Source organism: Meles meles, chromosome 20 (genome assembly GCF_922984935.1).
Source record: "Meles meles chromosome 20, mMelMel3.1 paternal haplotype, whole genome shotgun sequence".
Lineage (NCBI taxonomy): Eukaryota > Metazoa > Chordata > Mammalia > Carnivora > Mustelidae > Meles > Meles meles.
This window is the reverse complement of record NC_060085.1, coordinates 19812676-19830657: the sequence shown is the minus strand read 5'-3', so window position 1 is coordinate 19830657 and position 17982 is coordinate 19812676. Positions and strand designations below refer to the sequence as shown.

Genomic DNA, 17982 nt, shown 5'->3' with positions numbered 1-17982 from the left:
CCTCAGAAAGCCCCCATTTCCCAGCCAGGGGTCTGGTAGGGCCCAGGCTAGGCTATGGGGGCTCCATCCCTTCGACAGGGTCAAGCAGGGCCAGCTGGGGCCCATTCTCTGGGTAACATTGGTGTTTCTTGCTGCAATTCTACTCACCCAGAGAGGGGACCCAGTCCTGGACTGTTGGCTTCCTCAGGTCTTAGGCTCTGTAGCCTTGTGGACACAAGGTGGTCCAAGCAGGGCCCCCATTTTCCTGGGGCTTTCAGATGGGGCAGGGGGCCTGGAGGAGGAAATAAAGGCTGAGCTGTTGGGGAGCCCAAGGCATGAGAGCCCCCCCAGCCAGAGTTGGAAGAAATTCTGATTATTGGGGCACCTGGCTGGCTCAGTCAGTAGAGCACACAACTCAGGGTCATGAGTTCAAGTCCCACATTGGGAGTACTAAGTATTAAGTGTACTTAAAAATTAGAAATTTTTCTTTTTCTTTTTAATAAATAAGAAATTCTGATTGCTGAATCCTCCTGAGCACAGCTCTCCTCATCTGCTCCCCTGCACCCGGTACTTTCTCACAATGGGGCTTATTGTGGGGGATACCTAGGGACTCCCAGCACTCCTGGGAGGCACCCGTGCCCACTCCCTCAGTCCCCTGTCAATCAAGAGCACCGCACCCCGTCCCCCAACTGCCAGATGGGACTGCATATCCTGTGGGTTCAGGGCTCTAGAGGACTCACCTGTACCCCGATGTTCTCCCCACAGGATTCCAGGGGGATGCTTTCATATCTTACCATGCCAGGGACCCCTCACCCTCGACCAGGCCAGACCTGGGGCAGAGATACCACTTGGCGTATGGGGAGAACAGGGCCCTGGAACTGTCTCATGGAAAGTCAAAGGCAGAACCAGTGGAGCCCGGTTTGTCTGCCAGAGGACTCAGTCAGAGGGGTCTTCCTCTTAGTGTCTGGAAGGTCCCAACAGCCTGGCCAGGCAGGTCCTTAGGTCACTGCAGGACCCCTCAGCACACCTCGTACCGTGTTGTTCTCAAGGCCTTGCCCAGCCCACTCTTCCACTGGCAATGTCTTTTTTTGTCTCCCTGGAGAGGTTGTCCTAATCCTTCTGGCCTGGTTCAAATATGTCTTCCCAGAAAAGCTTCCCTTGTTTGCCCCTGTTTCTGAGCTTCTAGGGGAGAAGCCTTTCTTGCTCTGCCTGTGTCTTGATCAAGGGTCATTCATTCGTTCATTCTGCAGACATCATGTGTGCCCAAGCCTGTGCCAAGTACGAGGCCACAGAGGCTGATATCTCCACACATCTCAACCTGCATTCTGGGCCAAGAACTCTCCAGAGGGTCTGGTAGGATCTTCCCTGGGCTAAGGATGTGGAGCTGGTTCTGGGGGAAAAGGGGCCGGATGGCTACTGAGCTTCCACTCACCGGGTGAGGAAGTAACCAAATTCCCGTCCCCTACCGCTGACTCTCTACTCCAATTTGGCCTGAAATTTCAACAAAATTGCCTCCAAGGACTGGTAAGCGAGGCTTCTAGGCCTGGGGCTGAGGGGTGGAGGTTACCTCGGGAGACCTTGACAGCACCATGTTGGGGATTCAAGTTCCTGCAAGGCCCAGGCTCCACCCAGACCCTACACCTTGGAAAGGCCCCAGGAGGGCGGGGAGATGGGCTCTAGGCAGGGAAGGCCTGGTATTGAGGGCAGCCTGGGTCCCCCAGAAGTGTGGAGACCATTGTGCTGCCTGGGCAGTGGCCTCGCAGTGCATGCAGCCCCAAGAGTTTCTGGGGAGGTGGGAACGTGGCAGACGCGGTCAGGACTGCCAGGCTCTGATTTCACTGTGCCTCATCCTACTTGCCCAAATATCAGGGCCAACAAGCCTGGCGTGTAATATTGGTGCACACACCCGCATGCATGGGAAGATGGCCACTGCCCCCTCCCCCCACAAGAACCCCTGAGCTCCAAGCCCTGCTGTATGCCTGCGGCTCTCCCTGGCCCACGTGTACTTACTCACCCTTTCTCTGGGACAGGAGAGCAGGTCCCTCCCCCTGCCACCTCCCCCTGCCACCCTGTCTACCCAGGTGCTGGGAGGAGGAGAGGGGGAAACCAGCTACCAAGAGCAGATTGCTGGCAACAACATCTAATATGTAGGACACACTCTGCTTGTGTCCTCTTTGTTGTGACTCCCTGTATCTCCCCAGCGGGTGACAGTGGATAACAGACAGAGCCAGGGGCCGTCACCAGGGGCACGAGAGCTAACCACATGGCTCTGCACGGGAGAGTGGGGAGGTGTTTGCCTTTTCATCCAGCAGAAGGGTCTGCTAAGGGCACCTTAACCCCGAGTCCTGCCCCCACCCCTGCTTGTCAGGCATCTGGGACCCGCTGGGAGTTCCCACACTCCCCCCCACTGGAGGCTTCACCACAAAGGTGACCTCACCACCGTCCTCCCTGGGAGAGGACCTGCGTGCAAGTTGTCATGGGAGTGCAGGGCTGGCTGAGCGACCGCCTGGAACTCCCCAGCCCCACACCCGCCTCCTTCCTCAAACAGGCCTGCACCAGCTCTGCCTCAACCCCAGCGTCCAGCCCACAGTTCCTCCAACCAGGAGCTGTGGGAGTTGGGCAAGGTCAGCGGGGGTCTCCTGGTGGACGTGTGGAAGGTCTCTCGAGGGCTAGGAAGGTGACTCCAGGAAGGCTGTGGGGAAGAAAAGACACAGCCACTGACCTTCTAAGAACCAATGAAAGGGGCGCCTGGGTGGCTCAGTCGGTCAAGTGTCTGCCTTCAGCTCAGAGGAGGGGGTGTCCTGTGATTGAGTCCCATGTCCAGCTCCAGGCTCAGCAAGGAGCCTGCTTCTCTCTCTCCCTCTGCCTCCCCCCCCCCACCTCAAGCTCGGGTGCGCTCTCTCTCTCTCTCTCTCTCTCTGTATCAAATAAATACTAAAATCTTTAAAAAAAAAAAAAGAACCAATTAGAAATCTCACAACTTGGGGCGCCTGGGTGGCTCAGTGGATTAAAGCCTCTGCCTTTGGCTCAGGTCATGATCTCAGGGTCCTGGGATCAAGCCCCGCATCGGGGCTCTTTGCTCAGTGGGCAGCCTGCTTCCCCCTCCCTCTCTGCCTGCCTCTCTGCCTACTTGTGATCTCTCTCTCTCTCTGTCAAATAAATAAATAAAATAAAATAAAAAGAAAGAAATCTCACAACTTGGAGGATGAAGGAACGACGTGGGTAAGAGCCTGAAGGTGTGAGCCGTCAAGGTATGTTGTAGAGGTCTGATAGAGGAGCTGTCTGGAAGGGGCTTCACAGGTCAGAATCTACTAGAGATGGGCATGGGGCAGGGCTGGGGGTCAGGGGCTGCAGCAGTGGCCCATGAGCTCCATTTTGACCAGCGCTTACAAGAGGCAGGAGGAGACTGGGCTGAGTTCAGCAAAGATGCAGAGGGAGGGGGGATGTGGGCCCTGGAGCAGGCCTTGGGGAAGCCCCAGCCAGATGAAGAGGCCAAGTGAGAGGACAGCCGGCCCCAGGGAACTGGCAAACTGGTCAGAAGGGGAAGCAGAGGAACAAGGGGAAGCACAGGGACAAGGCCATCCTAATGCACAGGCTGGGCGAAGCGGCTCCCGGAGACCTCCAGCCTGCAGTGCCTTTGCTGCCTCTGAACACAGTCTACTGCCAGACTGTATCATCTTCGCCAGAGGGACAGGTCACTTCTTCTGGAGTTGCTTTCCTGAGCGTGAGGTCTTAGGAGGGTCTTGGGACATCTAGGAGGGCACAAGGCAGTAGGATGTGTCCCTCACATACCTCTCCTTTCCCCTAGCCCCCAGTGTCCTCCTCTACACACCTGCCTGCCATCCAAGCACCCCCACGATGACCCCATGGGCTGGGATAAGGCCCACCGGCTTCTAGGGCCCCCTGGGCTACTCCTCAGAGACCCTATCCCAGCACCATTGTTCACAAATGGTGAAAACTGAGGCCCAGAAGAAGAGGGCCTTACCCAGCTTCAGCCTTCTGTCGTCTCCATGGGCCTTCCTCCGTGGCCCCCAGAAATGAGACACCCTGGTACAAAGAGTGGGCTCAGACCACAAGGTGGCTGGGAGGTGCCTCCAGCAGTCTCGGCCCTGCCTTCCAGAGCCCCCCAAAACCACTCTGTCCTACTTGCTCCGAACCCCCACCCTGCCCGGGCTTTGGCTTAGCTGAGCTTCTTCAAGCCGCTGGGGTGCTGCCTGCTTTTCCCCCGTGAAGACCCCCCACCCCGTCCCCTGGCCTGCTTCCCATGAGCTAAGGAAGGGCCCAACACCAGTCCCTGACCACCCCTTTCCACCAGCCCCGCTGGGGGACTCCCTGTCTCCGGGGTTGGGGCTCCTCTGAGGCCTTCTCCAGCATGACCTGCTGAACCAGGTCAGGGAGAGGCGGGGAGGGCTTGGGAGAGGGGACCAAACGGGATTGCAAGGCTTGTCAGCGTTCTGGGTGTCAGGCGAGGGTCCTGGCCGCCCTGCCCCCACCAGGTGTGGAGCTTCCGGCTGCTGAGAGGTCCCTTTGTCCCTTATCTTCTCTGCCTTGGTGGCTGTATCCAGATAAGCATCCTACCGGGGACTGAAATTCCAGCCTGGCTGCCCTGTACTCCACCTGGGGGTCTGGGACTTGCCAGCTGCTCTTTCCCCAGGACCTACCCAGAGTCTCCAACCCACTTAGAATCCCTCCAGCTGCACATTTTCCTCTCCCGCCTGTACAGTTGGACCTGAACCCCCACCGCCCTGTTGGCCAAGCAGACTGGTGCCTCGCAAACAGAGCCTCAGGCGAGCGTGCGCACATACACATAACCCCCTCGGACCCTCCCCATTTTGTTGACAGTGGGCCACTCTGAGGCCCCTCCCCTCCCCTCATTTCCACCCCATCTAGCTGGGGGTAGGGAGGTTGACCATGTGGTCCCTGACCTACCAGTGGGAGCCCAAAGCTGTTGAGCTGACCCCTGTGTGATCCCACCCCCCACCCAGGCAACCCCCAGACGCATACATCCCCGAACTTCCTGGACCACCCCTCTCAGGGACTCTGTCTCCATATCCTAGCCCAGTTCAGCCTCCTTCTTCCCCGTCTCCCCCCTCCCCCCTCATTAAGCCTCCTAAACCCGCCAGCTCCCTGAAGCAGGAAATTGCATTCTGCCAAGATTAAATGGACTTGAACGCCCTGCCTCTGCCCGCAAGGGAGGGGAGCTGAAAGGAGCCAAGTTTGCTGGGGGGGGGGGGGGGCGGGCCTGGGAAGAGGAATCCCAGGTTGGGGAGGAGGGTTCCAGAAGGGTGGGGTATTTCTGGATGGGGTGGGGGCTTCCTCAAGGGCGGAGGGGAGAGGGCGGAGACTGTGGGGAGGCAGGGGGCAGGAGGGATGGCCTCCCCCTCTCCAAGGACCTGGAATGAAACACAGGGAGAGGAAGCCACCCTGTGGGGGTGGGGGTATTCTGATTAGGTAGGGGGGAGGGGTGGGGAGTAGAAAGTGGGGAGAGGGGAGGAGAAGGGGCGGGAGGAACGGTGATTGGGAGGTGAGAGGGGATGCCTGTCAGATTGAGAGCCGACCTACAGGAAATGGGAAATGAACTTTGGGGGTTGCATGGACTGCTTTTTTGGAGTCCCCAGAGGAACGGGTGGCACACGTCACACTCCCCACTGGCCCGAGGTCTCCTGGCAAGGGCGCAGTCAGGTGGGTGAGAATCCCTGCGTGCCCAGCCCGGGTTACCCAGAGCCCCCACCCTGCACTATGTGGAAGATGCCACCAGGAGACAGCAGGACCGTCCCTCCTGGGCAAAGATGCATTAAAGGTCATTACACCCCAACGCCCCAGGCAGCCGGCACAGCAGGCCCCATACCCCATAGTTGGGGGGATTATCATCTGCCCGCCCCACTCTGAGGCCCCCAGATGCTGCTCCTCCTCCCCAGGCCACAGGGCTGCCTGCAGGCCCCAGCCGGATGTAAGACGAATGGGGAAGGGGTCATACCAGCCTCTTCATTTCCCCGGTGGGCAAGGACAGGGACAGCTGCCCTGAGTGTGGACCTCAGAGAGGCCGTTCCTGCCGCGGGGCCCAGCCCTCTGAGTCTGGGTCACCCCTTCCGAGCCTGGCAGGTCCACGCGCACCGAAGGAGCAGGAAGAACAGGGTGTCCGAACCAGGTGTGACCCCTGGGAGCAACCCGCCAGAGGCCGGACTACAGGCAACAGTGCTTACCAAGCATCCTCCACGTGTTAGCCTGTACTTTGTCCTTTGTCCTTGGGCCGTGGAGCACACTGGAAAGGCCGGCCCGCTCTATCGGCGCCGTGGCCCTGGAGTGGAGGGCTATGGGACGAGTCCTCCAGGAGGGAAGCAGAGGTCACTCTGTGCCAGGCAGAGAATTCAGGTCACCTGAGGAGGGCCTGAGAGAGCTCGGCCTGGCTGAACACGGGCAAGCATTGTGTCAGCCATGGGGCCGAGGGGCTGGAGGTCCATGCAGGTATGGGGCAAGCCTGGGCCGTGGGCAGCGGTAGGAACTCGTCTGAGCTCCGGAGCTGAGCTCGGTGGGCTGCGTCCCTCCTACCACCCCCACCCCCGCTCCCAGGGCTGTTTGTTCAGATGTTGGTGCCCATTTCAGGCAACCTGAGCTGGACAGATGGTTTCCCTGGAGGGAGGCTGGCTCTGTTCTGGCTGCTGGTGGAAATAGGCTTACCTGTCCAGATGTGGTACAGCCCACCCTCTGTCCACAGGAGGGGGACGGGTATGTGCCTGGCGAGGGCGTCAAGGTCACCCTGGCAGGCCCCGAGCTGGGCCTGCTGGGAAAGAACACAGCTGGGTCCAGATCAAGCCACGGTGGCCAGTATCTCCCACAGTCTGCTCCCCAGTGTCCCTGGGCCTCTTCCTGGCTGGGTCCTCAGTCTCCAGTCAGATCAGGAGAGTCAACTGCCAGTGAGATCAGAGGGGGCCAGTCTGTCAGGTAACTCACAGGCAGTGCCCCAAGGCCCTGCCTTGTCCCAGCTCCGTGTCCCCAAGCTATCCGCTGTGGACACATGGTGCCCCCCACCCTCCCCTCGCCACCTCCCTCCTATCCTCCTCCCCTGAGATGTCTCTCAGGGAAGGCCCATCAAGGCAACTCCAGCCCTGAGGGTTACTGCCTGGGATCTGACATGCCTCACGCTCTGGGCTGCAGACCGGAGACCCTCTGGCAGGCCAGCTCAGCTCAGGCACCTCTCCTCAAAGAAGACACCCTAGTCCCCTGCGTTGGCTTCCCACGGCTGCCAGGGGCCTCATCACAGGGCGAACCTCTCTGTATCTGCTTTGTCCCCGTTGCCGGTGGGACTTCAAGCTCTGGAAGGCTGGAGACCACGTCAGTCTCAGTCATACATTGTCCCTGGGTCCTGGCAGCACTGGGTAACAGCTCAGTCAGCTGATGGACTGGCCGCAGGTACAGTGGATATCTAAGATTTTAAGGCAAAAGTCATTCATTGCCTGGAATATGAACAGCCTGCATGGTCCTCTCTTTCTCAGCCCCTGGGGTGGGGGTGGGGAGCATGTGGGGAGGAGTGTGGGCATTAGCCCGAAATGTTTTCTGCCTGCCCAGAGCTCAGCATTTTCCTGGAGGAAGGCCCTGGGACAAAGGAAATAAGTGTCCTGCCCTTGGACCCCAGAGAAGCCAAGGATGGGCTATCAGAGTCGCGGGGATCTGTTCCCATCCGACTGACACTTGTCTACCCCAGCAGAAGGCTCGCGTCAGCCTTGTCTTGCCCTGCTGGTGCCCCCTTCTCCTGCACCCTCTGACCCCGCCTGGGTGGGCTTCCAGTGCTGTGTGAGTCCACCAGGGCCAGCAGACCTCCCTGGAGAGTCTGTCTAGCTGGGCAGTGCTCCCACCAATGTCAAACCCCCATCGGTGAGGCCCACCCACCCGCCACCTGCTGCTCCCATGAGCGGTCCTGCTTCCCAGTGCTTCAGCCTTGGGCTCTCAAGTGTGGAGTCCCAGGACACCGCTGGCGGAGCCAGAGTCTGGTTCAGAGCCACAGAGTGCTGGCGGGAGAGAAGAGGTCTGTCCTTCCCTGGGTTCCAGAATCCTGGGAAAGTTTGTGTTTCTTGAGAAGAGGTGAGTGAGAGATTTGCAGGGAGACTCGAGGGTGCCGACCAGCTGAGCCTGGAGAAAGGCTCAGGGACCAGGGTGTTCCCACCTGCCACATTCCCATGCTCACCTAGGGCTTGGTCTGGACTCCTTCCTCACCAGCCGAGACTGGGCCTCCCGGGTCTGGGAGCCTGGGAGGAGCAGGGGTTAAAGAAACTTTGGGCAGGTGGAGGTGGGGAGGTGGGTGGGTGGGCACAACCTTCTTCCATCCTCTCCTCCCCAACCCTGGCCCCATCACCTTCTTCCCCGAGGTCTCTGGTTTACTCCTCCCCCAGCCCTCCTCCCAGCCGGCAGAACAGAAAAGAGGTAACCATGCCTGCCACGGTGAGCCCCGGTGAGCCCCCTGGCTTTGTCTGGGCCAGCAGAGCCTCCAGGGCTGGTGGGAATAATAACTAATGGAAAGTGTCAAATACGGACTTCATTGTCCTACATGTGGGGGCCACAGACCCAGGTGTTTGGGCACTCGTGGATCCTGTGAGGGCCTTGTGGGTCCTCGGTGGGAAAGGCAACAGGAGCCCCTCCCTTAGGTAGAGTGGACTCGGGCTGGAGCTTTTTTTTTCAAAGAGTTTTTTTTTTTTTTTAGATTTTATTTATTTATTTGACAGACAGAGATCACAAGTAGGCAGAGAGGCAGGCGGAGAGAGAGGAAGGGAAGCAGGCTCCCTGCTGAGCAGAGAGCCTCATGTGGGTGCCAACCCAGGACCCTGAGACCATGACCTGAGCTGAAGGCAGAGGCTTAACTCACTGAGTCACCCAGGCGCCCTGGCTTTTTTTTTTCTAAGATTTTTTAACTTTATTTTTAACTGATCTCTACACCCAACGTGGGGCTCAAACCCATGGCCCCAAGATCAAGAGTCATGTGCTCTACAGACTGAGCCACCAGGCATTCCTGGGACTGCTGTTTAATAAAGAAGATTGAGGGGGTGCCTGGGTCGCTCAGTTGGTTAAGCTAGCTTCTTTGGCTCAGGTCATGATCTTGGAGTCCTGGGATCAAGAGCCCTTTATCCGGCTCCTTGCTCAGCGGGGAGTCTGCTTCTCCCTCTGACCCCCCACCTTCTCATGCTCTCTCTCTCTCGCTCTCATTTTCTCTTTATCAAATAAACAAAATCTTTTTTTTAAAAGATTTTATTTATTTTTTTGACAGAGAGAGAGAGAGATCACAAGCAGAGAGGCAGGCTGGGGGTGGGGCACAGGTCAGGAAGCAGACTTCCTGCTGAGCAGAGAGGCCCATCCCAGGACCCTGAGATCATGACCCAAGCCGAAGGCAGAGGCTTAACCCACTGAGCCACCCAGGCGCCCCAACAAAATCTTTTAAAAGAAAGATAGAAAAGGGACGCCTCGGTGACTCAGTGGGTTAAAGCCTCTGCCTTCGGCTACAGTCATGGGCCCAGGGTCCTGAGATCGAGCCTCGAACTGGGCTGCAGGCTTTGGGGTCCCGGCTCGTGGGGAGTCTGCTTCAGACTCTCCTTTTCCCTTGGCCTCTCCCTCCTGTGCTCTCTTTCTCTAAAATAAATAATAAATAAACCTTAAAAAAAAAAACAAAGGAGATTGGGATGGGCAATTCTTACCTAAACAAAACCTTGTCTCTGGGAGTTTCTTGCCTTGGGTGAGGGAGAAGCGGGAGTGGGCAGGGCCTCACGCAGCCTGGGCCTCAATCTGGTTTTTTTTTGTAGCCCCCCAAAGTCAGGCTGCCCATTTGTTGCCCCCAGGAGGGGTTGCTGTCCCAAGGGACAGGGAAGCTGGAAGTGACTTCCCTCCTGCCTTGGCACCACCGCCCCCCCCCCCATGGCCCTGCGGTCCCTGGCTTTGAGAACCAAGCCCGCGGCCACTGGGGTCACACAGATACTTTGTGTCCATCCTGGGGGGGATGGTCCCCCCAAACTGATTGATGGCATAGGAGAACAGGCCTAGGGACAGAACAGGAGAGGTGAGGGGTACCCCTGCTACAGGGCTCTCCCCAACTCCTTACTCTTTGAAAACTCTTCTTTTGGGGGGCCCACCTGTGCTAGCACAAGTCTACTACAGACACAGGTGAAAGTGTCAAAGAGTGACCTGTGGATGGGACGAAGCCAGGCAGTGCTTGGCGCTGGAGCCCCATTATCCCCTATATCCAGTCTACTCTGCCCAGGGGGCACCCACCTGTCCATCCCGGACTCTCAACACCTCTCCTCCTAGCCGGGAGGCAAGGGGGGCAGGGAGGGGATGTTGGGCCTCCTGAATTTACAATGACTAGACTAATGAGGCAGGTGCCTAGGGAGAGAGTTCCCTAGTGGGGGGGGGGCAGGTACTGGACAGTGTAAGCATTCCTTTTCGCCATCCTTCTAGAACACCCTCTGCCCAAATCCGGCCCAGGGTTCCACTAAGCTAAGCTTCTTAGCACCAGGATACAGCATAAACAACATCTGTCCCCTGTTGTCCTGGGGTCTGGGCCCTTGGGCCCTGAGACCCTCAAGAGACAGGGGTCCGAGAGGGTCTCTGCTGACTCTGGCTGCTCCTCATGGCCGCATGGGCTGCCCCCTCACGCAGGCCTGCCCAGCCACACACAGCCTTCTTCTCACCACAGACCTGGGCCTGGAGAAGGAATGGGGAAGAGGCTGCCCTATTCTCCAGGGTCTTAGTCTGGGTGGAGCAGTCGGGGAGGAATGAGGCCTGAGTCTTCCCACCAGCCCCTCTGACCCTCTACCTCTGGCTCCTGGCTGTAGCACCACCCCCCAACCCAACCTTCTAAGATTCAGAGAAGAAAAAAGAAGAATGAGGTGTCTGAGGATGAGGATTGAGGGGTGGAAATTACCTCAACTGAATTTTAAAAACCCCTGGCTGGTTGCCATGGTAACAGAAAGGTGCATCCCATTGCCATGGCAACAGGCAAACACCGAGGTCTGCTGCTGGGATTGGGGATTTGGGATGTGGCCGGAGGGGGTGGGTGGAGGAGGCTGGGTTTGAGCTAGAGCAGAGGGGGGCACTATCCAGCCTGGGATCACCCAGTACCAACATTCCAGGGGCCAGAAGGCCAGATGTGGGGGCAGAGGAGAACCGGGTCTTTGGGAGAAATCCCCTAGCCCCCACTGCCCACCCCTATCTCACAGGTCTCCACCCTAGGATCCCTGAGTGGGACTCTAAGTCCGTTTAACTGGGCTCCAAACTGAGCAGACTGGGGTTTGGAGACCATCCAAATCGGCTCCTGACCTCAGGGAGTGGCAGTCTGGGAGTCACCCTTATAATCACTGGTCTGAGAAAGAGAAGAGCACAGCCAGGAGTCTGCTCTCCCAGGCCTGAGGACTCTGTGTGACACCTGAGGACAGTTACGCATGCCTGGGTGGTTGTCACTGTGCACTCCTGGAGTATGCCCGCAGGCCCTGGAGGATGGCTCCTCAGGGTGGCCGTCCTGTCCTCCAAGAGCCACAGTCCCTAGGACTCTAGCCCCGTCACCAGGACCCTGGTTCAGGGCAAAGGTCCAGGGACAGGCAGAAAGACTCCTGTTCCATCGCGACTGGGGACACTCTCGGAAGCCCAGGACAGCCTGGGAGCCAGAAGCACAGGTCACATTCAACAGGTTCTGGTGGAGACTCAGGACTGAACTGCGCAGCCACTGACCCACCCCATCCCGGGGCTGACCCTCTCACACCCGCAGGCTCCACGCAAGGGGCTGGGCATTCAGGCTCACTGGCCCCAAGGCCCGACAGCCCACCGCCAAGGCCATCTCTGGGGATCCCAGTGACTCTAGAAGATGCTTGTTAGGCACACCTGGGAGTTCCTGGAGTCTCAGGCTTTTCCATTAATGCATTAGTGTAGCCAAGGTTCAGAGATGATGTGGGCTGCCCGTGGCCTTGGAGATACGGCTCCACGCGCAGGCCCTGTGAGCAGCCGGTCAGCAAAGGCCGTGGCGGGGGTGGGGTGGTTTACCTTTCCAGTCTGCTAGCCTCAAACAGGCTTTTTCCAATCTAGATTCCCCGACCCTTCCACAGAGAGTGTGCCCTGGGCATGAGAGTGTTAAGGAGACCCGGGAACATCAGGGAGGCTAGGAACAGCCACCCCCCCCACCCAAGATCTGGGGTGGGTAGAGAATGGAGGGGAAAAGCAGCCCTTGGGCATGTTAGAGATGTCTCCTTACTCTGGAGAAGTAGGAAAGAACCCCAGGCATTCTGAGGCCTCCTGCTCTCCCTCAGTGGTCTTGGCTGGCTCTTCCGGGAGGCTGGTTAGCCGTGGTGAAAAGAGAGCTCTTCCCCGGAGCTCTGGGAGGGGAGATCCAGCCCAGCGTGGCCCCCTTGGGGTCCTGCCTCCCCACTGGTCCAAGCTGCTCCAGGTTAACAAATCTCACTTGTATGGCAATAGCAATTCTGCTCAGCACAGAAAAACCTCCCGGTGAAGGCCTCATGTACCCCAGCTTGGCCAGGCTTGGCTCAGGGGGAGCATTTATCACGGGGGGCAAAGGTAGGTCTGAAGCGTGGCTGGAGCTATGGCTGATGGTGTGGGGGTGCACCCAGGCCACGCCTCTCACACACACCCCTGGGTACGCACAGGGACGGATGGCCCAGCGGAGCTGGCCTGCGGGGACTCAGGACCACCAGCCTCCTGACACTTGCCTCAAGGTGGCTGAGCCCTCTTCAGAACGGGGACCCTTACGCTGCCCCAGGCAAGCCTGCATCAGTCTCCATCCCTCCCCTCTCCCTGCCCACACCATGCCAAGTAGGGCACAGCCACCACTGCCCCAGGCTGCTATTTGAGGCCTGGAGCACCTGGGGCCACGCATAAGAGGCCAAGCCAGGAGCCGAGGACCCCAGCCTGGGCTAGTCTGCCTCGACCTCTGGCTCCCAGCCAAAGGAGCCTGACCTTTCCCTCAGGGGGCTCACCAGGTGACACCCAGGCTCCCAGCACCAATAAGCCAGAAGGACAAAGATCTGGGGCTCCTTAGGCAGGTCCCAGACACTGAGAAATGTGGGGACTCCTCCCCCAGGCCTCCTCAGGCTGCCCACACCCCCTCCCCCACTTCATCATCAGGGTTTCACCCAGCTTGGCAGAACGGAGTAGGCCAGGCCACCTTGTGGGATCGCGTTCTACGGGCTGGTTTAGAATCCACGCGTGACCCCATGGATCACCTGGGCCCCGGGGTCTCACTGGCCTCACCATTACCGATGTTCTTTTTAATTTCGGGGCTGCTTTGGATACCTGAACTAAGGATTGACCCCTAATGCGGCATCTCCCCGCCCCTGGGTACAGTGGTGGACAGGGTAGCATCCTGTCCAGACTAGAGCAGGAAATCAATGTGTCTCAAGACCTGGTGGGATTGGGGGGTGGGGATCACCTTGGCTACTGTGGAGGAAGCTTCCTCACTCACTTCTGAATCCTGGGCGAGGTCCCATCCCAGCCTCCTCACTGGTAGGAGGCTTACCGTTCAGGCTTGCCCCTACCCTGAGCCTGGAGGCCCAGCTCTGCCCCCAGAAACTCAAGTTTTGACCCTGCCTCCCCCTCTGGTTCCTAGGACAAAGGTTTGGGCTGGGACCTGGCAGATACTGCTTATCTTGTCATAAATATTTATCAGGCTCTAGGGGCCAGAGCCTGCAGCTGGCTGGGAAAAGGGGGGAGGCAGGAGGGGGCAGATGCTTCAGAAGGATCTCAAAGCTTTCCTAATGAGGGTACCATGAGGGGAGTGTGCCACCTGGGCCTTAGAATCCTTGGGGAGGGGGAGGACAGATGGACAGCGGGACAGAGTCAGGGGGAGCCTGGGGGGACTTGGGCATGCTCCAGCAACCAGACCTCCCCATGCACCCCAGGAATGTTGGGGAGGAGGAGTCAGAAGAGGCCAAAGCTAGGGAAGACATGGCAGGCTCCTCCCTGGACTGTCCTCTCGAAGAGTGTTCTTGGGAACCGTGCTCCCCACAACTAATCCCCAGACTGCGTGCTCTTGCTCTCAGAATGCTCCCCCCAATCCTCCCAGAGCTGTGCTTCCCGCATCGCATCCTTCAAAGCTCTGCTCCCACCAATACCGTCCTCCCAGATTTGTGCTCCTACAGATTCTTCTCCCTACAGAGCTGTGCTGCCTGAACGGCCCACCTCCAAGGAGCTGTGCCCCACACAAACCTCTCCTGACCATCTCCTCTGACCCCATGCCTACCTCCTAGAACTGAGTCTTCGCAGAGCGGTGACCCCAAAAGGGGATACTCCCAGCCACCCTCCAGAGCTGTGCTCTTCACACATTCAGGAACCCCCCCTGCCCCCATCATGAGTCCCTCTCCTGGCCAAGTGGGACTCTGACCACAGGGGCCTTGATAAGTGGAGCAGACTTGCCATCCCAGGGGTGGAGGTCCCAGCCTGCCTATGTGTCTAGCAGCCAGCCAGCCAACCCCCGCCTCCCTCATTGGCATGCTAGTGGGACCCACAGGTGGAATCAAAGCCCTCTGCTCGGAGCTGGAGCCTGAGCCCTCCGAGCTGCACAGCAGGGAGCTGGGAGCCTTTGTCTCCCCAGCCCTGGGGGTGTAGGGAGCCCGGGGCAGAGAGGGCACATTCTGGGGCCCGGAGTCTTCTCACTGTTGCCAGCCGCCGCAGGCAGGCACAGCTGCAGATAAGGGGGGCAGCCTGAGCCAGTGAGCACCCCCAGTAGATAATGAGGGGCTGGGGGGAAGGGACAGCCTCAGGCACAGCCTTGGGGGAGAAGGCTGCCTCCCAAAGCCCAGAGCGCTCATTAGTGGAAGCCTGGGAGGGGAGGCAGCTAAGTGGGTCAGTCTCCCTCCCCCAGCCCGCCTGACAGGTGTGGGTGGGAGGGAGGACTGCCAGCCTATTGTCCCCCGTTAAAGTCGGTCCCCCTCTGAATCTCTCCTCCCAAAGAAGCCCCAGCCTTCAAGCTGCTGCCCCTTGGAACTCCCTTTCCCTCTCTGACACCCCTTCTCTCTGTAGCTTCCTCCCCTTCCTGAAACCCCTCCTGAACCCCTCCCCTACCACCCCCTCCCCCAGGTGCCGGCCCCTCAGCCAGCCTCCCCAAGGCATCCTCCAGACTGAGCCACACCTGGGAGAAATTGAAATCTTAGACTCTTCCCTACCCCCGCCAATGAAGCAGACATCCCTGTCCTGGCCCTAAAGGCAGGAAAGCACAGCTCCGCTGGGGCATGCTGAGGGCTGGGCCAGAACAAGCATCGAGATTCGGGGGCGGGAGTCAGGCAGGGCTCGCTGTGGGCTCCAGGCCAGGCCTTCTCTGTGCCCCCCCCCCCTGCCCCGCTCCCCACTCCCACCGCCGCCTCACAGACCATCGTCTCTGGGGGCCCATTCTGAGCTCTCCAGCTCCCTTGTGTCCCCCACCCCCAGTCGGGAAGATAATAGTCTTGGTGTATCTATCTCAGGAGTAAGAGGCAAAGAAGGGGTGGGGAGGGCATCACAGAGGGAAAGTCTTCTCCCTGCAAGGAGGGCAGTTCAAAGAGAAGGTGTCTGCTGCCTGGGTCCAGTTTCCCAACTCAGCAGAGAGCCAGATGAGAGCAGGATGGACGGTGGAAGTGGGGCTGCCCACCTCCTCAGCCTCCTGGCCCCTCCAGTCTTTTTGGCTGGGTCCCTCCCTGATCAAAGGCCCTCTGGGGCTCCCCATTTCCTGGCAAGGCCACCTTCCTCAGGCTCTGAGAGACCTCTGGACCTGGCTAGCTGGTCCCCGGGGGGAGGGCAGAATACGTAAGGTGCTCTGCCACTCTGCCCTTGTGGGGACACAGTCCTGGGAAGAGCTAAGTGACTGTCCCCGTTTCCGAAGCCCCACCCCAGCCTGAGGCCACGGGGTCAAGGCAGCCCAATGAGTCCTGGTCTGGCTGCACAAGAGTTAATCTCACAGTGCCCCCCCTCCACCACGTGTGCACAAATTCCAGGAACGCTTTCCATTAAGGACGCTTGCTCGGAGCAGATTTCATTTACATTAATAAGAACCAGAAAAATCTGGGTCGGGGGGGGCCATAGCGGCGTGTGGTAGCTGTTCACGTTTTACATCTGAGTCTGGTAGAGCCCGAGGGGCTCGGGCTGGGGTTCCAAGTTTTAGAGGAGAGGCCCCGCTGAGCTAGTGCTGGGGTGCCTAGTCCAAGGTGAGTGGGCAGAGTCCATCCAGCCTTAGGAGATCCCTGTCTGAGGGAGGAGGCAGAGCCCTGCAGATTCTGGGGACCCCAAGCCTGGGCGGCGGGGGTGGGGGTAGCCGAGCCAACCAGGCTCTAGGCTCTCCCAGTCTGAGGGGAGATGACAGAGCCCATTCTTGGGTGGGTTAGGACACCAACCCATGGGAATGACGAGGGGCAAGGGCAGGAGCCCTGGGTTTCCACGAGCTGTTTCCGTGAGGGTTTGCTGCTCCCCATCTCTGAGCCTCAGTGGATCAGTTCAAGAAGGCTGCTTCCTCCCCTCCCAGCTAGGTGTGGCTGCAGGTACTAGAAGGGAAGGTTCTAAGCCTCCAGCACATCTATTTCAGGCGCACTGTGCCACCTTTTGCAGCCTCCCCTTCTTCAGCTCTCTCAACCCTAGGGCTGAGCGGCAGACTCTGTCAAGTGAGTTCAAGAGCCTAGGCAGGGTGGAAGCCCCCCAAATCCTCTTACCTGGGGAAGAGGGAGCCACAGAGAGAGCACATCTGTGCGCAAGGCTGTGCCTGGCCTCCTCCTTCCCAGCTCCCACCTGCCTCCAGGCCAGTCTTCCTTCCTCCAGTAAGGGGTAGGGTGATAAGGAGAGCCTGACATCCGCCCCCTTGGGCCAGAGCAGCCTGCAAATGCGTATGGAGGTGAGCTTCCCTGACTGGACCTGGCCTGCCTGCGTCCAGGTGGTCAGGGAGAGGTATGTGCGAGCTGGTATGCTTCGCGCGTGTGTGGGGGGCTGTTGGGTTCTGCAGGCATCTGTGTGTCCTCACCGCGGAAAGTCTGCCCGCTGCTGCATGAGGATGCGGGGCGTGCTCCTGCTGAGTGCTTGTGAGTACAGGGGGCTGACCCTCGCCTGGGGAGTTGGGCAGAAAGCAAAAGGGGAGGAAGCCCCCCAGCTGGTGCCCCCAGGATTTGGGTCCAGCCCTGCCTTCCTCCATGCCCCACAGATGGGCATCTTGGGGCACTCAGCACTGAACCCAACACCCACACAGCAGGCAGGGCTCCCACATCTGCACCCCCCCAGGGCCCGAGCAAGAGGATAGTGGGGGGACACTTAATTACATCCATGAATCATTCTCAAATAGCTCCTGTCCAGTCAGACTCAGGGGTTGGTCGTGCCTGCTCAGGGCTGGGAGCCTGGAGCTGGAGCTGGGAGCTGGCCTGGGTGCACCAGGCTCTTGGGGCCCTTTCAGTCTGGCAGGCGGGCAACTGGGGGTCTGGGCCAGGCCTCCTGGCCCCTCCCCCGCCCCCTCCTACTGTGGCTTCACCTCCCCCATCAGCCCATCAGCGTGCAGACTTCGCCACTGCTGCTCAGTTGTCTTATCTGGGCGGCTGAGGCCAGGGGGTGGAGCGGAACTGACTCCCCCAGACCCAGCCGCCCCTATCTCGGTTATCTTGCCCCCGCATCCTCCTCCCGCCCCTTGCAGCACCACGGACCTTTCCTGCTCCTCTTCCCAGCATCCTCTAGGCCTTGCTTTGTCTGCAGTTGTCTTTTTTCTCTGCCTCTCCCTGTCTGTCTTTTCTCTCTCCCCAGGGCAACCCTGTCTGTCTTTTCTCTCTCCCCAGGGCATTACGGTGGTGGGGGGCGGGGGTGCGTCCCAAGGCCCAGCTCGCTCCACCCCCAGCTCCTCAGCTGAATCTGGAGCTTGTCCTGCCCAAACCTGAGCCTGACCTTGTGTCTGCAGCTACGGTCTCCCTTCTCCACTGAGTTCCTTCTGCTCAGGGGCCAGCTAGACAGGAGCCCCTAGGTTAGAATCCACGCTCAGCACTTGCCAGCTTGGTAACCTCCAGCGACTGTTCTGCTTTGAGC

At 59.2% G+C, this 17982-nt stretch overlaps 1 protein-coding gene across 1 annotated transcript in view; it reads right to left on the bottom strand.

Annotated features, from left to right (window-relative positions):
• Positions 1-250, bottom strand: part of SEMA3F (semaphorin 3F) — a 39092-nt gene extending 38842 nt beyond the window's left edge. The window contains exon 1 of the mRNA XM_045991911.1: positions 148-250. The gene's annotated coding sequence lies outside the window, so the exon portion shown is untranslated. The remainder of the gene's footprint in view (positions 1-147) is intronic.
• Positions 251-17982: the final 17732 nt, after the last annotated feature.